Below are 19,396 nucleotides of genomic sequence, written 5' to 3'. Positions count from 1 at the left end.
AACATGGAATTTAACATGTGCAAGAATTACTTTTCCTCCTAATAGGACCCATTGTCTTATAATTAATAGCAAGAAATTAGTGAAAAATGGTTTTCATGAATGTCAATAATTCATTGAATCACAATGGATAATGCCAGCATCAATCTAAGTGCAATTACTGAACAAACAAAATGAATCACAAAGAATTATGCAGATTTTTCTACAGGTTTCTTTTAAAAATGTAAATGGTTTATATTGCCCATTAGGACTTTTGTTGTTGATTAAACTGTTATTTAAGACTGTTGCCCAACAGCATTAATAATATAATCCATTTTCTTCATAAAGTCAACTGATTTGATTTCTAAAAATATATTTCTATTAGCAAATTAGTCATTTGCTCAGAAAGCAATGGAACCAAAAATAGCTGAAGTTGCAAGACTCACACAATGCTTATGCAATGTATAACTCATCAAAGTGATTACAACTTTCTAGCTGAATGGCTGATCAGGGGATGATACATATTCCCTCTTGGTCTTGCTGAGCCCATGTTTCAGGATTTGGTATACTATATGTCAAGTGAGAATTTTAAATTCTTAGAGCTTTACTTTTTGATCAGGGATTTGTGATTCTCCCCCCTCCAATATTAAAAAAAATTGGAAAACTCAGGATCTAGAGTCTCTACTCTGCCTTCCGCCATTCTTTGTTGTATTTGCTTTAGCAACAAGGGAGAAAAAGAGTGACTGTGCAGGGGGAATTATAAAGCTGCCCCTCCAATTGCCCTGAGGATAAAAACTGAAAGGGTGGCCAGGTGCCATGTGACTTGCTTTGGAAGAAAAGAGGGACAATCCAGGAGGCAATAATGGTAGAGCTCCCAATTTGTGAGAAACTGTTTGCTTCACATAACTTTAGAGAAAACATGTACAACTTCTTTGCAGGGTTTCCTTTAGAGCAGGGGTGTCAAACTTGATTTCATTGAGGGCCATATCAGGGTTGTGTTTGACCTCAGAGGGCTGGGGGCGTCGTCATGGCTGGGGAGGGCATGGTCACAGTGGGTGTGACACAGGACTTGTGTTGGGGGGGCACCTGCAGTAGCCAAGTGCTAAGGCAGGACTTCCCTGAGAACCTCCCTCCCTCACCCTCGAGGTAATCTTCAAGTTATGAATGTAATAGAGCCTGCCAATTACGTTCGTAACCTGAGGATTTGTTTGTTTGAATCACGTTAAATGAACATGATCGCTCCCTGCTTTCCCCAATGCATTTGTTAATCGACTGTGCAGGTCATTAAATGCACATGAGCTATCTCAGAATGGGGAAGAACATGCAGGGCCTAGTGCTGCAGCAGACAACCCAAGGCCTTCCCCAATCCACTGAGATACTTCATGCTGCCCTGGGGTCCCCACAATTGCTCCCCCCCAATCCTGCCTTGCCGGGTCTCCACAGACTGTGCCTGTTTTGCTAGCATCCAGTATTTCACTTACTCCTCCACACCCCATTTCCCATGGATTACTTACTTTTTGAAGATCTCCAGAATGCCAGAAGAGGCTGACCCACTGGTAGAGAAGCCAAAGTGGGTCAGATGATGGCGAAGCTGTAAGAAAATAAAATCTAAGGAAAACATTTTTGCCAGCTTCTGATAAAAGACTTCCGCTTGGGGCCATGTGACCAGCTGGCCTCTGGTAGTAGACAAGGCCTGGGTGGGGCCACAGCAGCCTCAGGACAGGGAAGTAGTAGCAGCAGCCAATCAACAAGGAATTTGCTTCCTTTGTCTCATCGGGCTGAACTGCAAGTCCCTTGTTGAGTGGCTGCTACACCCCAATTCCTGAAGCTGCCAATTCAAACTAGCCAGTCAACAGCAAGCAGGAGGCTACTTGTCACCCCCCAGTCTGGGCCCAAACTAAGCCTGCAGGCCCTCATGGTGGAGAAGCTTATCTTTTATTCAGATGGGGAAAGCTGTTTTCCTTACATCTCACATTCTTACAGCTTCTGAATAAAAGACTTTGGCTTCTCTGCCACACGAGTCAGCCTCTTCTGGAGCTCTTCGAAAAGTAAGTACAGTAAAGCCATGTAAAATGGGGTGGGGAGGAGTAAGTGAAATCCAGGCGCTAGGTAAAGCAGGCACAGTCTGTGGAGAGGGCTGAACGGAGCTATGGAGGGTCGCATACAGCCCATGGAGGGTCCATTTTAGCCAGCAATGGGCCGGGGGAGGCCTCTGGAGGCTCCTGTGCCCCTATTTGACTGGCAGAGTGCAGCAGGAGTCTGTCCTGCACATGCCCCTGCCGCACCCCATTTTCACTAGCAGAGGCACTGCAGGCTGCTCCTTTGCTATTTCCAGGCTAAATCCAAGCATCCCATGGGCCAGATCTGGCCCACAGGCCTTGAGTTTGACATCCTTGTTCTAAAGCAATAAACTCTGTGCCTTGCCCCAGGTCATCACATTCCCTTTTTAGAACCCTCTAATCCCTTAATTTGGAGTCCAAACATTAATTGACTCAGATGGAGAAATGGTACCAGACCCAGATTCATCAGCCTTTCTGTACTGTCCATGTAACTGACCAAGAGTGGAACAAATCAATGCTTCCATACTTTCCTGAGTTTTATATATCTCCAACTGAGTTTTAGTTTTTCCAACTGTGCACACTATAGATTCGTGTGGATTGACGCTTCCAGAATTTTCAGGCCAGGCATTCTGTGCAGATTTTATTTGATTGGGCTTTTTACTGAATACCCAGAATGTTTTTAACACTTTGCATTAAATACATGATCTGTAGACTTTGGTCACATTTGCTTCTCAAATTTGAATGTGATCTTCAGAGTCTAACAGTTGCAATTTAATTGTGCTTTTGAATTAAGTATTAGATGCAATAATTAAATACATCAGGGTAATTGTATTAATTATAATATTTAAATTTATATTAAATTTAGTTTGGATTATCTTGTATTTCATTTTGGTTCAGTCCTCACCCCTTTCTTTGTTCTGACTCCATCCCATCTTTCAGACGAGAGCCATCGCTTAATGTAACTCTTGAACCAGAAAAAGTTACTCGATCTTATACTCCAAAAATCCTGAACATTCCCAATGAGTTTGGCAATGACAGCAACAGCCCTATTTATCATGTCAGCATGTCTCTAAAAGGGTAGTTTTTCAATAGATTTTATGTCAATGTAGAAGACAGAAGAACCACAGATACTATATGATAGATTGATGAAATTATGAAACTTTGATATAAATTTTGTGGGCCAACTTAGAAAGATCACCTACTATATAAAAAAATCAAGTTCCTTTGAAATTCTGTGTCAGATTTTAAGTAACTATTTGTGATTTCTTTATAATAGGGACAATCATTTTATTATTCTATTTTATTATTTAGCCTTACATTCTATGAATTTATGAAATAAATTATCAACAGTACAGCTAACTCAAGTATGGAATGCTTTGCATTGAAGCTCAGATGTTTTGGTTTTTTGTTACTAAAAACTGAAACTTTCTACTTCCTTGCCAAAATAACATGCATAAAATTCACTGTCTGTCATGACATTTGAATAGAATAGAATAGAATAGAATAAAATTTTATTGGCCAAGTGTGATTGGACACACAAGGAATTTGTCTTGGTGCATATCTTGGTACCAAAAGAAAAGATTACTCATCGGGAGTAATTTGTGTATATCATTCATTTCATAGTCTCAACTGTCTACTTTCTAAGGAGAAAACAATAATAGAACTTGAAATAAATCATGGAATGCAGCAGCAGTGGCTTGATGAACAGTCAATAAATCATTTTTGCATAAAGCTGACCGCAAATGAATTTTATTTGTGTTGCATCAGAGATGTTGATTGCCATTATTGTCACAAGCAGCAGTTTTGAAAATAATCATGCAACATGGACACTGACATTCTATAGAATGACCTGTGGAGCCATTCACTGGCTCTGAGGTAGAATTGGGTACTCATGCTATAAATACCTCAGACTAATATTCTTGTGCTGCTGGTAAATCCAAGGTGATTAGAAAGGTTTTCATAGTCAGATTTGATTGCCTTGAGTTTTCCTTCCCCTCCTCCTGTATAATGTGACAAAAATACATTAGATAAAATATATTGAAGGATGATTATGTGTCATCAAGCCAGAGTTCACTTTTAGTGACATAACGTACATATTATTTTTCAAGAACTATATGTCTCAAACCTGACCCATAAAACCTTCCAATTATACACCTATTGTTGCTGCAATTAAGTCCATCCATCTTGCTGCTGATTGTCCTCTTTAACTTTCACAATGTTGAACTTCCCCATATTCTTGTTTTTTATGTTCCATGTTCCCATTGTAATTCTGTCTTTGCAGTTTCAGATTTTTCTTTTCCTGTATTGCCATATCAGCTATTAGACAAGGCTTTACTCTAACTACACCATAAACACCATTACTACTTTGAAAAATCCTAAACTCTTCCTCAGAAGCATGGTGTGTGATCTGACCTGTGGGACCCATTATGTGGTACTGTATTGTCAAATATTTTATATTTTCTATCGATGTGCTGTTCTTGATAAAAAATATAGAGTAATTATCCATTGCCTTTTCCTGTGCAGCATTAAATGATATCTTCATTGGTTGTCACCGATATCAGTATTTCCTTATATCGTTTCTGCCTGATATAAGTGCCTACTTACTTTAACTGGGAGGCTGAGATGACGTTCCTGCCTTGGGTGACCTTGCCAAAAGTATATATTTTTGGCATATATTCTTAATGTTCATTGTTCAACCTTCACAGAACATGTCTTCAATAGTAACATAAAATTACCTAGAACCCTCATTTACAACTACACCTCAACAGGATGTGCAGCATTTCAGACCTGATATTAAAAATGTACCGTGGTAAAAATGGGAGGAGGGAGCCATGCATACACTGTTCTGAGTTCCTGAATGAAGGACGGGATTTAGATCTAACCATAAAAACCAAATAGATAATTTATCCTGGAAGATGATATTCTGAAACATGGACAATATAGTATTATTATGAAAGCAAGTGAAAATAGGGCATTGTGGAATACGTTCAGTGGAAGGACTTCCTTGTTTCTCAGAGTCATTACTGCTAATAAAAATACACATTTGTTACTGGAGACTAAAAGGCTGTCACTTGGCAGATCAGACACTGTGCAGTGTTTGGTGATTTAAATTGTTAATCAGCCAGTAGGGCCATTTTAGTCATTTAATGAGAATGCTCAACTCCCTAGAAGTGCTTTCAAGCCTTGATTTAGAACTTAGTATAAAGCGAAGATGTTCTAATAGAATACTGCAGAGTTTGACACGAAAGACCCAATATTAAAGTCAAGGCAATTTGCCACTGGCAGATACTGCAAAGCATGTGTTCATTTAATAAGTACAGCATTATAATGTTTTAAAATATTTTAAGTTGTAATCACCTTTATAGAAAGAGTCTAGTTTACAGTTTTGTAGAGGTTTATTAGATTTCAAAAGCATAGTATTGAACAGAATTGTACCTCTGATGTATTTGGGTCCCATTATATTGCAACGTTTTCACTATATACGTAGTGCTACACTCATGTACTCTGAGTACTTAGAGTACCCTTGTGTACTTTTTAAATTATAATTTAACAAAGTTGGAAGGGGCCTTGGAGGTCTTCTAGTCCAAACCCCTGCTTAGGCAGGAAACCCTACACGACTTCAGACAAATGGTTATTTAATCTTTTCATAGAAACTTCTAGTGTTGGAGTATTTACAACAAAGGCAAGTTGTTTCACTGATTAATTGTTCTAACTGTCAGGAAATTTCTCCTTAGTTCTAAGTTGATTAGTTTCCACCTATTGCTTCTTGTTCTACCCTCAGGTGCTTTGGAGAATAGGACTCTGAAGATAATATCAGAGTTTGGTCATGAAAGCAGAGTAGTCCTTACTACATGAAATCTTGTTTTAATGTGGAGTTTTCTACATATCTGAAAATAGAGTGATGTTATTTTCTGAGAAAAGAGTCAGTCTATGAGGGAAAACTCATGCCAAACTACAATGCCACATAACATGAGACAGTGGGAGTGGGAGTATAATGGAATATATACTGCAAACATGAATGTTTACCTGATTGCAGATATCAAAAGAAGAAGATTGCATTATTCTTCTTTTCAGAAGAACACAAATTTAAATATTCTGTTTCTGAAGATGTAACTTTTTGGGGAAATATTTCAAGCTGTCAAAATAAAGAATATTGAAACATATATCTAAAAACGTTATTTCAGCAGAATCTCTGTTTCAAAAAGAATATAGCATCCAAGTAAGATATCAAATTGTAAGTACTACTTGCTTACTATGTATACTCAAAGAGTAAGAAAATTGAGAAAATTGCTGAAGACAAAATTGAACGGTGAAAATACCATCAAAGGCATCAATGGCGGGTCCATCCATACCTGTGATAAAATACACTGCCAAAATTAACTGGATACAAGCAGAGCCAGACAGTTTGGACCAAAAACTGATGCATATTCACTATGAATTATATCCCCATGGTATATTATATACCACGGCATTATAGCTGCCCTGTGGAAATGGAGGCAGACGTTTAGTTCAAACAAAATAAACTGTTGAAAAAAATGCATTGGATGATCATGTAAAAGACAGCCCTAAACAAACATCATTGTAAGTAAAAATTTACTGAATGTTCAGAAAACAAATATTGGATAATGTAGGAATATTGAAATAAAAATTTGAAGAGAATACTGGGAAGGAAAAACACTATGTGGTCAATTTTTACAAAAGATTGAAAGGGAAGTGGATAAAAATAAAACCTAGCAATGACGTACAACTAGAATATTAAAAAAAAAAAGAAACTGAAGATTTGATTTTTTGTTGCTCAAGAACAAGTTATTGGAACTAATGCAATCATGGCTGGAACTGAAAAATTCTCAAATGATTCAAAATGCAGATTGCGCGTTGAAACAAAACAAATAGTATATTATATACTCAGCACATGTAAGAAGATTGCACAAACTGATCATATACAACAGTATAATACCAAAATGATTCACTGAAACATCTGTAAACATTGTGTGCCAGTAACAAAAAACTGATGAGAACATAGAGTTTAAAAAGTTGTCAAAATGACTAGATTAAAATATTGTGGGATTTCCTAATGCCTAAGTCTTGGCATATAACACACCAGCTTTAACTGTGGTTCAATTGATGTGACAATACCAGGAGATAATAGAGTAGAAGTTTACAGAAGGAGATTACAAAGTGTCAGGATCTGAAAATCAAAGTTTAAAAATTATGGTATAAATCAATCTTGATGGTGCCAGTAGTTATTGGCACATTAACTGCCACACAAAAATATATTGGGCAGCACTTAGAAAATCTATGTATTGACAAAATTTTCATCTGTCAATTACAAAAGGCAATGTTGCTGAATCTGCACATATACTGCACTGACACATTACAACCACCTAAATTCTTGGGAGGACTTCAGTGTCTATGAAGGCACAATCTAAAGAACTGGCAGCTGGTATTTTCCATTATTATGTATATAATCATAATGATAAAAACATAACATCTCAGACTTAACAATTGTTGAGGAAAACAAAATATCTGGATAATGGATGTTGCAGAACCTGGAAGCAGTAGAACAGAATTGGAGAAAATTACAAAATAAAAAGACCTGCAAATAGAAATAGAATAGAATAGAATAGAATTTGTATTGGCCAAGTGTAATTGGACACACAAGGAATTTGTCTTGGTGCATATGCTCTCAGTGTATATAAAAGAAAAGATACGTTCATCAAGGTACAACATTTACAACACAATTGATGGTCAATATATCAATATAAATCATAAAGATTGCCAGCAACAAAGTTAAAGTCATACAGTCATAAGTGGAAAGAGATTGGTGATGGGAACTATGAGAAGATTAATAGTAGTGCAGATTTAGTAAATAGTTTGACAGTGTTGAGGGAATTATTTGTTTAGCAGAGTGATGGCCTTCGGGAAAAAACTGTTCTTGTGTCTAGTTGTTCTGGTGTGCAGTGCTCTATAGCGTCGTTTTGAGGGTAGGAGTTGAAACAGTTTATGTCCTGGATGTGAGGGATCTGTAAATATTTTCATGGCCCTCTTCTTGATTCGTGCAGTATACAGGTCCTCAATGGAAGGCAGGTTGGTAGCAATTATTTTTTCTGCAGTTCTAATTATCCTCTGAAGTCTGTGTCTTTCTTGTTGGGTTGCAGAACCGAACCAGACAGTTATAGAGGTGCAAATGACAGACTCAATAATTCCTCTGTAGAACTGAATCAGCAGCTCCTTGGGCAGTTTGAGCTTACTGAGTTGGCGCAGAAAGAACATTCTTTGTTGTCCTTTTTTGATGATGTTTTTGATGTTAACTGTCCATTTTAGATCTTGCGATATGATAGAACCTAGAAATGTAAAGGTTTCTACTGTTGATACTGTGTTGTCTAGTATTGTGAGAGGTGGAAGTATGGAAGGGTTTCTCCTAAAGTCTACCACCATTTCTATGGTTTTGAGTGTGTTCAGTTCCAGATTGTTTTGGTTGCACCATAAATAAAATAAATAAAATGAATAAAATGACTGTTGCAAAAGAATGCAAAGATAGTAATAATCTTTGTAATAGGCCCCTTGGCTAGTATTCTGAAGCAATTGCTGTATCACTTGAATACCATTGGCATTGACAAAATCACCATCAATTACTTACAAAAGGCAGCTTTAGTTTACAACCTATGATGACACAATCAAATAATATCTGCCTATTCCAGATCCTTGGGAAGGATTCAGTGGGTGGATAAAATTGCCACGTCCAGTCTAAACATCTGGCTGACTGTGCCACCAACTAAAAGACAACAAATTAAAGTATTAGGTACCTATTTTCTGCCATCTAATATCTGGATTTTGTAGCCAGTCATAACCATATTCTTTGCATTCATCATTTCTGACAATCTGAGCTGGACTGGGCTGGGCTAAGGGAAAAAAAATCATGACCAGTGAAATCAAGAGTACGTAATTAGGTAGATCAATTCATGCTCACTAGGTTCCTTTGCTAAAGCTGAACACTGGAGAAGAACAGATTATATATGATGGGAGTAAAATATATTGTGTGTTCAGTTGACTTATTAGCATAAGTGAATGAGCTGAAAAGCAAAAACCATCTGTGACAATATTATCACATGAAATTTCGTATCTGATATTGGATCAGATACAACTTCTCCTTTGCTAACAGCTGGATCTATCCTTCTGAAAGTTCTAATGCTATTGAGTTAAAGTTCCATGGATGTTCAGCAAAGTTGAAAGCAAAGTTCCATGGATGTTCAGCATCCTTTCTCTGTTTAAGATGGTGAGGCTTTTAGGGGTCATAGGAATGATGAGAAATAGAGTCTAATACATCAAGAAACATCAAGAAAAAGGGCAGATGGCCTTCAATTAGTATAGATTAGTAGTTTTGCTAAGGACGTATTTCCCCAAAAGAAAAAGTTGGCATAAACAGTTTAAGAATGTAGTTTTGATCAGAAATAATCTTTGAATCCCATCACTGAACCAAACAGATTAGAGAAGAAGGGTGGGGGTGTGCCTTTTTCTTGGATCCAGCCTTATTTTTATATGTAATCTTCTTTTCATTTCATACATCAAATTAAATATTCCAAGAAATAATATCAGAACTACCCCATGAGATGTTTGTCTTTCAGCAAACATAGCAAGATTAATTTAATAAAACCCTCAAAGAATAGCAATTCTGTTTATTCAGTGTGAAAAGATCATGAAGGAACATCAATATTTTGACAGTCTTACTGAAGCTGAACGTCACTGCACTTCAGGCTGAGAGAGGAAAAACGAATGTATAATAGTCAATAGAATACATGGGATCATATTTTGGCTTTTATTGCTATTGAGTAAGTAAGTAAAAAGCGTCTTAGTAGCAACAAGACACTCATGTCTACAAGTCAGCATCCCTGCTGAAGTCCAGCAGAATAAAATTTCACTCTTGGCTGATGGAACTTTTCTCTCATCCAGTCTTTGGTGCATGTTTCATTGTCTGGCTGAAATAACAAACAAGCATAACTGAACTTTGGAACATACACTTGAAAAGAAATGCAATTGTAGGATGTCTTTCTATTTGGTTGTCTGACCCCAGGCAGGCTTTCTGCTTTCATAAGTGATTACCTTATTAAGGCTTCTGCTTCCCAACAGCTCCATGGAGAAACATTTGTCTAGGGACACTTACAGTTTGCAATTGCAAAAAAATAAAAATAAAAATCCTGGCCATCAGCATCTTGCACATCATAAAGGATTATTTATAAGCAGACAACAAAATGCTGAGAAGTAAGGTTTTGTCCATTCTGTGATATCTAAGCTGACTGTGAAAACCAATCAATATTGTTGCTTGTTATATTTCGTTTAGAGTTATATTCCTACTTTCCTCTCTGAATTGAAAGCATTTCCCCTTCTGGTTTTATCTCCACTACAACCCTATGATATTGGTCAGGCTGTAATATTGTGAATGGAATGAAGTTAAGTGAGGTTTCCTGGCTGAATGTGAACTTCATCATGGATTTGATCTTCCTGAAGTAGTCCAACACCCATAAATTATTCATAAAAGAAACAATACTTTAATCTTATATTCTGTATAAAACTTTTTAAAAAGAGAAGTGTTAGTTAAGAGTTGCTGCTGAACTTTGGAAAGTTTGGTTGACTGCAAAAATGAGCTAATCATTCCATATGGAATCTGGAGAACGTGACAGACTGGGGTGGGGTCCATTTGATGGGCAAAGTTTGCTGGGTGCTCCTAGCCAGCCTGCAGATGCCGGCACACCTAACCTTGACTCATCTTCTGGAGACTGATGGAGGCACAAAATAAGTGAATTCAGTGCTGGAGCAGTAGTTACAGTGCTTTGAGTGGATCTGTTGGTGCTGGCTGTGCCAGCCGCTGAGGACTTCCTTCAGGAGCTGCAAGCCTTACATCAGTCTTTAAGAGGATTTACATTATGTCTGACTCATCAATTTTACCTCCAAATTCCACCTCAGATAGAAACCTGGTCTGGGAGGGGCCTGGGAGGCCTGGGGGGATTGGTCATCCTGGGGGGGAATAGTGTCATGGATGGTCCCAGTCAGTGTCAAGGTTCCAGAAAAACCTCTTCTGCATAAAAAAAACTCTGAAGCCATTGTCTTTCAAAGTTCTTTACTAGCATAAGGAAACTGGCACACGATGAGTGAAATTCCAAAACTGAAACTTCCAGATTCTTTTCTCAGTTATACAAACCCCAAGAGTCCCACCCCCCTAACCCCTTTGGTCCAACGTTCTTCCACTTTATTCGAAACCTCTTCTTGCCACTTCTTCTGCAGATGCGAACACAATCTGACCTTGACCGCTTGAAGAATGTAACCATACCCATCACCCCCCTTCTTCCCCTCAGGGGATAAATGTGGGAGCGTCTGGAAACCTAAGGCCTAGTACAGTTTCCAGGCCTGACAGTCAGTCAACAAGGAAGAGCCTGCTTCAGGAACTTGGGAGCAGAGTGTGGTAGAGCATCTAGAAGGTGAGGAGAATTCTGAACCAGAAGTGGTTGAGTAAGTAGAGGTGGAGATACCAGGAACTTCAAAAGGGCCACAGGAGTGATTGGATGAGCTGCTGGCTGACAATGGAAAGTCAGAAATGCAGCAGCAGCCAAGAGGCTTGGAAGGCCAGCCAGAAGAAGAGGGTTGAGAAGGGGTACAGCTACAACTGCTGAGCAGGGTTGAGAAGGAACTGCCGCCTCCACCGGGTCTTAGGCAACAGGGCCAAGAGGAGAGAGGTGCAATGGAGGTCAGTGAAGTTACTCATGAGGAGGTGCCTTTTCCCTTCTAACGAGTTGCACTGGCTGGCAGCTATTTATCCCTGCAAGTGGAGCAGAATGATTCTTAGAATAACTCTTCCATTTCAAATTGTGTGTTTGTTCAACCACAATATACCTTGCTTTGGAACTTTGCCTTTGATTCTGTTTCTGGATTTTGGATGTTGCCTTGTGGACCTTGGAATTCATTTTGGTTTGTGGGATTTTTGCTTTGGATCGTGAATTTGTCTTTCCTGGACTTTGTATTTTTTCTGACATGGGAAACTGGTCTCATTGGATTTTGCTCTGGTTCCTTAGAGGGGAATCCTGGAGAAAACTATTTGGGGCTGGTGAAGCTTCAATAAAGACTTCAAACCCTTATGGTGTGTGCATGTGTTAGTGGGACAGGGAAGACATATTTAAATGTAGTTTGCATTATAGAACATGTAGCAAGAAAAAGGTATGAAAGAAGACGATATATTTTAACTTCCATTATTGCTCTTTGGATATTGTAATGTTGACCTCTGACCTTTGGTCTGGGTCTCCAGGAAAATGAAGCTTTTTATTTCCCACAATGTCCTCTGCTTAATATTTGGGACATTAAATGAAAAGATTGACTAGACCAAATTATCTAGTATTGTTTAGGGCATATTCATCACTGTCCTAAGAACTGCCAAGATTATTCTCAAAGGCAAGATAGTCAGGGTCTAGATTTGGGCCTGTGACATGGCAGATTTTTTGTTTATTGTGTGATGTAAAGTGTACATTGACGGGTTGGAAAATGTGGAGTTTTTGCTTAAAATGTCTGATATGTGGGCCAGAAACATGTAACGCTTCACCTCAGGTTTTGTCATAGAACCACCATTAAAATCTAGCCATGATTCAGTTCTCTTGCTTGTTATATAATGGAGATATATACTTAAAGGGTATTGGCTAAAAATGTATGAGAATGTTTAGCCAAGGCCAGTGAAAGAATAATTGGTTGGATAAACAATTTTCTTCATATTACTTATTTATAGCAGGTCATCGCATATCAGTCTTACTGACTAGATTTTCCTGTTCACTTTGCATGACCAATAAGACCTGTAGCACATTAGCACAAGCTTTGCTTCTTTCTCTACCATTTAAATTGTATTTGGTAATAAGTAATATGCAAATGTAGGATATCCTATTTGGTAATATGTAATATGTAAACCCTTTTTTGCAACTAGACTTTTAGGCTTTGTTACTAACATAGTTTCTGGGGTGAGGGTGGGTGCTAGGGAAGTGGATATTTGTATTAATAAGCAAAGGAAGAACAATCTCTTAATCAGCTGAGGCAAAAATTGGAAGGAGTAAATTTAATGTTATCCAGTATTAACTTCATCAATCCTAAAGGAAAGTATCTTGTTTTTGGGTCATTGATTGCGCCACCAAACTGTCAATGAAGTAAACAATTCTTTAGCTTAAACAAGTTTGAACACTTTATCTATGATATGCCTATTTATATTTTCCTGTGCCAGGGAGCTGCTTCACAACAATGGTGGTCACTACAATGTTGCTGAAACATTTCTTAAATCCCTATCTTCCAATCTCATCCTGAAGGTCCAGAGCCATCTGCAAGGTCTTGTCCTTCTGAATAACATCATTAGGTATTTGTTCGGATTTCTGGTACCAATCTTACGTATTTGCTAAGATATTCCTCAGCCTGAGTTGTTTCCTCATGACTGATTAGAAATGCAGTTTATTTACATACAGATACAAATACATGTGTGCAAAATTCTCTCCGTAACATATCAATTTGTTAATGCAGTTAATAGTTGAACTTCTCCAAAATATCTTCAGGAAAAAAGTTAGGCTGCTGCTTCCATTTACTTGGAAAAGAACCCTGGTTATTCGTTGCATGTCTAAAGAGAAGTGCATTAAGAACCTTGTATCTGGTTTGTTCAGGTTCCTGGCTTAGGTATGAGCATTAAATATCCTTGAGCAAATAATAATTTACTATTATTTTTGCAACCTAACACATTTTACTGGATTTTGTAAGACTACAGAATAATCTTGATGAAGATGGTAATTTTAGGAGGTTCTCTTTTTGACATGAAATATGAGTTGTAAGAGCTATTTGTGATACATCCTGGAAAATTACTAATAATCACATCCTAATAACTTTGCAAATATTTTACCAACAGAGCAATTCAGTTCAATATATTGCATTGTAGAAATCATACACAGTGCACACTGCTTAATGTTAAAATAAATGTATATATATTTAAATAACTGGACAAAAATGAAGCCAAAGTAGACAACATTTGATACTTTTTCCTGAATTTGTGGGTATTAATATACTGCTGTACATGCAGAGAGAAACCGAGACATTGTCAACGGAATCCTTATTTGAGTCAAATACCTTTAAAATATATTTATGACAGACAGCATATATTTATAATATATATTTATAAATAATAACTATAACTATTACCCTGTTTAAATAGCAGACTTACAATTATATACTGACACATTTTACTGGATCAAATCAGCACAAAGTGTAGACAGGTAATTGATCATGTTTCTTCCTATGACTTAAAATATTTTAAATGTTAATGATCACTCTGTGAAATTAAATAACTAAAATCCAACTGTTAGAAGTATTTGATTAATATATTTCAAGTTTACATTCACGTCAGTCTCTCATAACACTCATAACATATGAATGACCGGTCTTGTCACTAATGAAACAAAGTAATTTTTTTAAAACTTACTTAGAATTACCTCCCTAAGCATGGAAGCTATGTAACAGGAGTTACAACAGGATGGTTTTATCTACTTCTGTTATTATTGTTGAGCAAGCAAAGCCTTGGAACTTCAAATTTGTGCAAAATTGTACTGCTGTGAGCAGGTACAATGATCTCATTCTGGAGTTTCATGGTAAGTAAAATGAGCAAATGGCATCTTATTTTAATCTCTGATGCTATTTTGATCTGAAGAAGTCTTTTAAAGGAATATTTTACCTGCTTCATGCTGCAGTCCTGGATCAAAAATAGCTTTTCACTTTTGCTAGAATTTTATGTTAACAGCCACATCAGAATCATGACAAATTTCTATTAATAAATATAGAAATAATGCTGATGAATAAATTTAAGGACACGATCCAATCTTATTATGAGTACAAGTCCAATACAGAAAAAGTTCATAGCTTTAATAGAATTTTGTTTGCTCCCTCCATTTTTCTATTAAACCTCTGAGTTTTCATGCTTGGGTGAATTGAGAACATGTACATACTTGATATAGAATGATGGTCACCTACCAGTAAAAGTTACAGACTTTTCCATCATATGAAACAATAACCCAGTGTTTAATATTACTTTGTTTCTGTGACCCTGACTCTTTTTCCCACCCAATGATCATAGATATGGTATAAGGATCATAAAGATTGCAAATTTTTCTTTTAATGGAAAATTCTGCTTGGACATTTTGACGAGATGTTTCTCCTAAAATTATCTAGTGCAATAATAGATGCTGAGAAATTATATTAAGTGAGAAGTGTGAATAATATGCTGAACCCTCTCCTTTAGGAGATCAATAAGGATATTTAAAACATTGAATATACACTTCCTATACACAAATTTGGTTTATCCTATTTTACAATGCAGTATTGTGTGATGAATTCACAATATGTTCTTCTTTCTTATCTTGAAATCTGAAAATGATATTTAGAAGGTGATCAATGTTAGCTGAGTCATAAAACTTGAATATGAAATATAGATCTGCTGTTGACTATGAAGTGCTACCTGGGTTCCGCAAGATGCAAAATATAAATATTTAAAAGGAACATGTATATACACTATCACTAATTCCTTGCAGAAATTAATATTAGAAGTTGTAACAATATAGCTTGCAGAATACACTTCAGGAAATCTCTCTCTCTCTCTCTCTCTCTCTCTCTCTCTCTCTCTCTCTCTCTCTCTCTCTCTCTCTCTCTCTATATATATATATATATATATATATATATATATATATATATATATGTATGTATGTATGTACACACACACACACACAAAGGTAAAGAAAGGAATACTTTGGGATATTGACCTTTAAACCTAAAAAATAGAAACATATTTCATTAACTGGATACAGTCAGAATAACCCACATGTTACACTGAAAACACTGGATTTAAAAAAAAAATCCAAAATAAAATTTATTTTAAAAAGGCATAACAATATGCTGTATACCAATCATATAATTAGCTTCGGCAAAGGAAAATAGAAATAGAGAAATTTTACATTTCTCCCTCTGTAACCGATGACAGATTACTGGAACTGATTTAAGTGAGGAGCGAAATACAATAAGAGATTAATGCATCTTTTCCTTTGTAAAATCAGGTCATACTACTGTTGTATTTGATAAATTTCATTTCTTGTCCTACCATTTTCCCATGTCTAGCAGTACAGGACTGGAAATAATACAATTAACTAGCTTCACTAGTTAAATACCTAACAAATATGTTGTAATGCCAATCTATGGCTTGTAGCAATCTCTGATTTATAATTTGTTTAATTTGGTAGTCTTGGAAATAAGGCTATATTTTTCTAAACCAATAGAACATATGGTGAGAATGTTTGTTGGAGGCAGTTTGCCAATAATGGTTCAGTTCATAGACAGAAATAAAATTAGTTTTTTAAAAAAAAATCAAATATAAATAGAGCCAATTAAATTTGTTATTTTATATATGTATTAGATTAGTATTAAAGAAAATCTGCATATAGACTGCAAATTAACCTTTTAAAAACTGGTAAAAAATGTAAATATTCAAAATCCTGTTGATTTTTTCTTTTAGCAGCAATTTAAATTGTAGTCCACAATTTTATAGATTTTAATCAAAATATGTAATTGGTTAATTTACTATCTCTTTCCTCCCTCAAGTTTAAAATGCCTTTTAATAGACTAGCAAGAGTATTTCTACACATACAATTTTAGGATTAAATTGTCTTCTTACAAATATTTAAATTTGAGGTGTGTGACAAGGAAAATTGATTTGGTTTCCTTTTATGTTTTTTTAAAACACATGCACTACCTATTTCGCTATGATGTTAATTCTACTGGAGCTGATAGGCTGTCTCTTTCTCTAATGCTCTGGATCAGCAATGCTCATGTAATGGTAGCAGCCATTTTCTATTTAGACTCCACCTGGAAAATACTTCATTGAATTAATGAAAAGTGAAAAAGTAATGGGAAAATGGCAGCTGCTTAAGGAAATAATGGAGTTCATGGATCTCCTCCAATTTTATGATTCACTGAAAATTATCATTCTTTTGATGATTTCGTCATTTGTGAATAGCATAAACTCTCTGTGTGTGTTTCAGATTATCCTTAGTAGTTTTCACTTTCAAGAATACAAGCCATCTTTCCAGCTTTTCCTCTCAGATTGAATTCTCAATTCAAATTATTGCTGTGTTTGTTTTTACTGCTGAGAAAAGAATGTTACACATTAAGATATTTAATTAACTTTTGATGGAGTATCTAATGTGTAATCCACATTTCAAATGAAATTATATTCTGACCAAAATTAATTTCTTTACCACAAATCAAAGAATTGTTGCCACACTAGTATTGTTCTATAAGAGAGGAAAAAATAATGCAGAGAGAATGACTTGAGACTTCCAGTGAATGGAAAAAAAATCACTAGTTGTGGGAAAGCAGCAGGGAGAAAAAAATATAATCAGCCAATGAAGAAAATCTTTGGGGTGCACTGGATCTCAGTTAGTAATGTGACAGCATTTCTCTGTTTTCCTCTACTCTTGAGAAGCTGGCTGAGCACACTTGTAGCACGTGCAATATACAAAACTATAGCTTTATGGATGAGAGTTAAGTGTGGACCACAATTTAAAAGTAACAATTCACTTTTTTTTATTGTATCTGAGAATAAAAAAAACAGTGTCAGCAACCATGCAGGTTTTTATTTTTTTTTTAATTTATTTTTTGCACTGATTGGTCACTCTAGATCACAGGTGTGGAACTATGGCCCTTTTATGCCTTTTGGACTTCAACTCCCAGAATTCTGGGAGTTGAAGTTCACAAGTCATAAAAGGGCAATAGTTTCCCATCCCGGTTCTAGATATTCTGGATGGAGGATGTGTTCTTGTATCCAAAAGGCTAATTGTTCCATCATATATTTAAGGGAATGCATCAAATGCTGAAACACAGCATTTTCTGCTATTTTCTTGTAATAAATTTCAAAAGAGTGCATAAATCCTCTTGCATACATACAAAAGCTTAATAATGGTCTTGCTCAGAGGACAATATACCACATTTATCCAAATTAAAACTGCTCTGGAGAAACATGGATATAATAAGGTGAATGCACGCATGATAGCAATTTATCAAGGCTTATATTGACACTGACTACAAAAGGTTATATGAGAAGCACACGTATACACACACTGAATCCACACTTCAGATGTTGTACAAAGCTATGATTTGAATGCAAGGTCAATTTAGTCTAATCAAGCAGTTAGCTACCTAGCAATGTTCCACAATGAAAAAAAGAAGCAGAAAATCTGCTGCCAAGGAATATCATTTCAGATGACAAAAGGGATATCAAAAGTTTGAACAGTGTTATACATAAAATAAACTCTCTGCACATTTAAAACTAGCATGCTAGGAAGGCATTAACCAGCTAGCTTTTTTTTAAATGACTGTTTTAAAGATAAAAAATGCTGAACAAAGAGAGATGCTAAAACTTTTATTTTCTTCCCAGATCACTTTGAGTACTATTTAGGAATTCTGAATATTTTAAAAAACCCTCAAGGGTACTTTAGATATAACTACTTGAAAACCAGGGTGGTTACATCATGGTTATCATTTTTAACAAGCTTTATAAAGGGGTAACTGCTGAGAGAAAAACCTTAATTTTCATGAAGGAAAAGAATGTTATTAGTAGAATATTTCAATTTACTAATTGTAAGGGGCTGAATCTATAGTTTAAAAGATATAAAATATACATGGTTGTTAGAACTATTACTTTCAGGAGCACGATTTATTGCTGGAGATCATAGAATCTGTTAAGTTCCTCTTCTTCCTTATTGAATACTTTGCTACCAGACAGGACACACTAGCTGATATCGAATACTTGTTTTCTCTTCTACTTCTGAAGGCAAGGGAGCAATCCCTGTTTTTTCCAATCTTGACAAATTCTTTATGTTGATAAAAAAAAAGTCAACATAATTTTTCCTATTAAACTTCTGACACAAATTAATTATAGATTTCAAGGGTTCCTCTATTTGAGAAGATTCCATCCTAACTATAACTTGGACAGCAGTTGATGGTCTCATTTTTTCCAATGACATCACTAAAATAGCAGTGCTACAGATTGGCCTTTGTGTAACTACATTTTGTTTAAAATGTGCATGTTAAAGTGTTAGGATCTTAACACAACATTTGGTTTCATATATCTAAAAAACCCAAGAAAGATTCACTACTAAATATTTACGCTTGAAGTTAATATTCAGTGGTGCAGTTTGGGGAATGCTGCTGACGTTCAGCAGCTCAATCTTGCTCCAGGATGTGCAAAATAAAAGCTGTCAGTTAGCAGATGGAGGAGAACTGGGAAAATGGGGATTCTCAATTTGCAAATTACT

Source organism: Ahaetulla prasina, chromosome 5 (assembly GCF_028640845.1).
Source record: "Ahaetulla prasina isolate Xishuangbanna chromosome 5, ASM2864084v1, whole genome shotgun sequence".
Classification (NCBI taxonomy): Eukaryota; Metazoa; Chordata; class Lepidosauria; order Squamata; family Colubridae; genus Ahaetulla; species Ahaetulla prasina.
Note: the sequence above shows the minus strand (reverse complement) of the source record.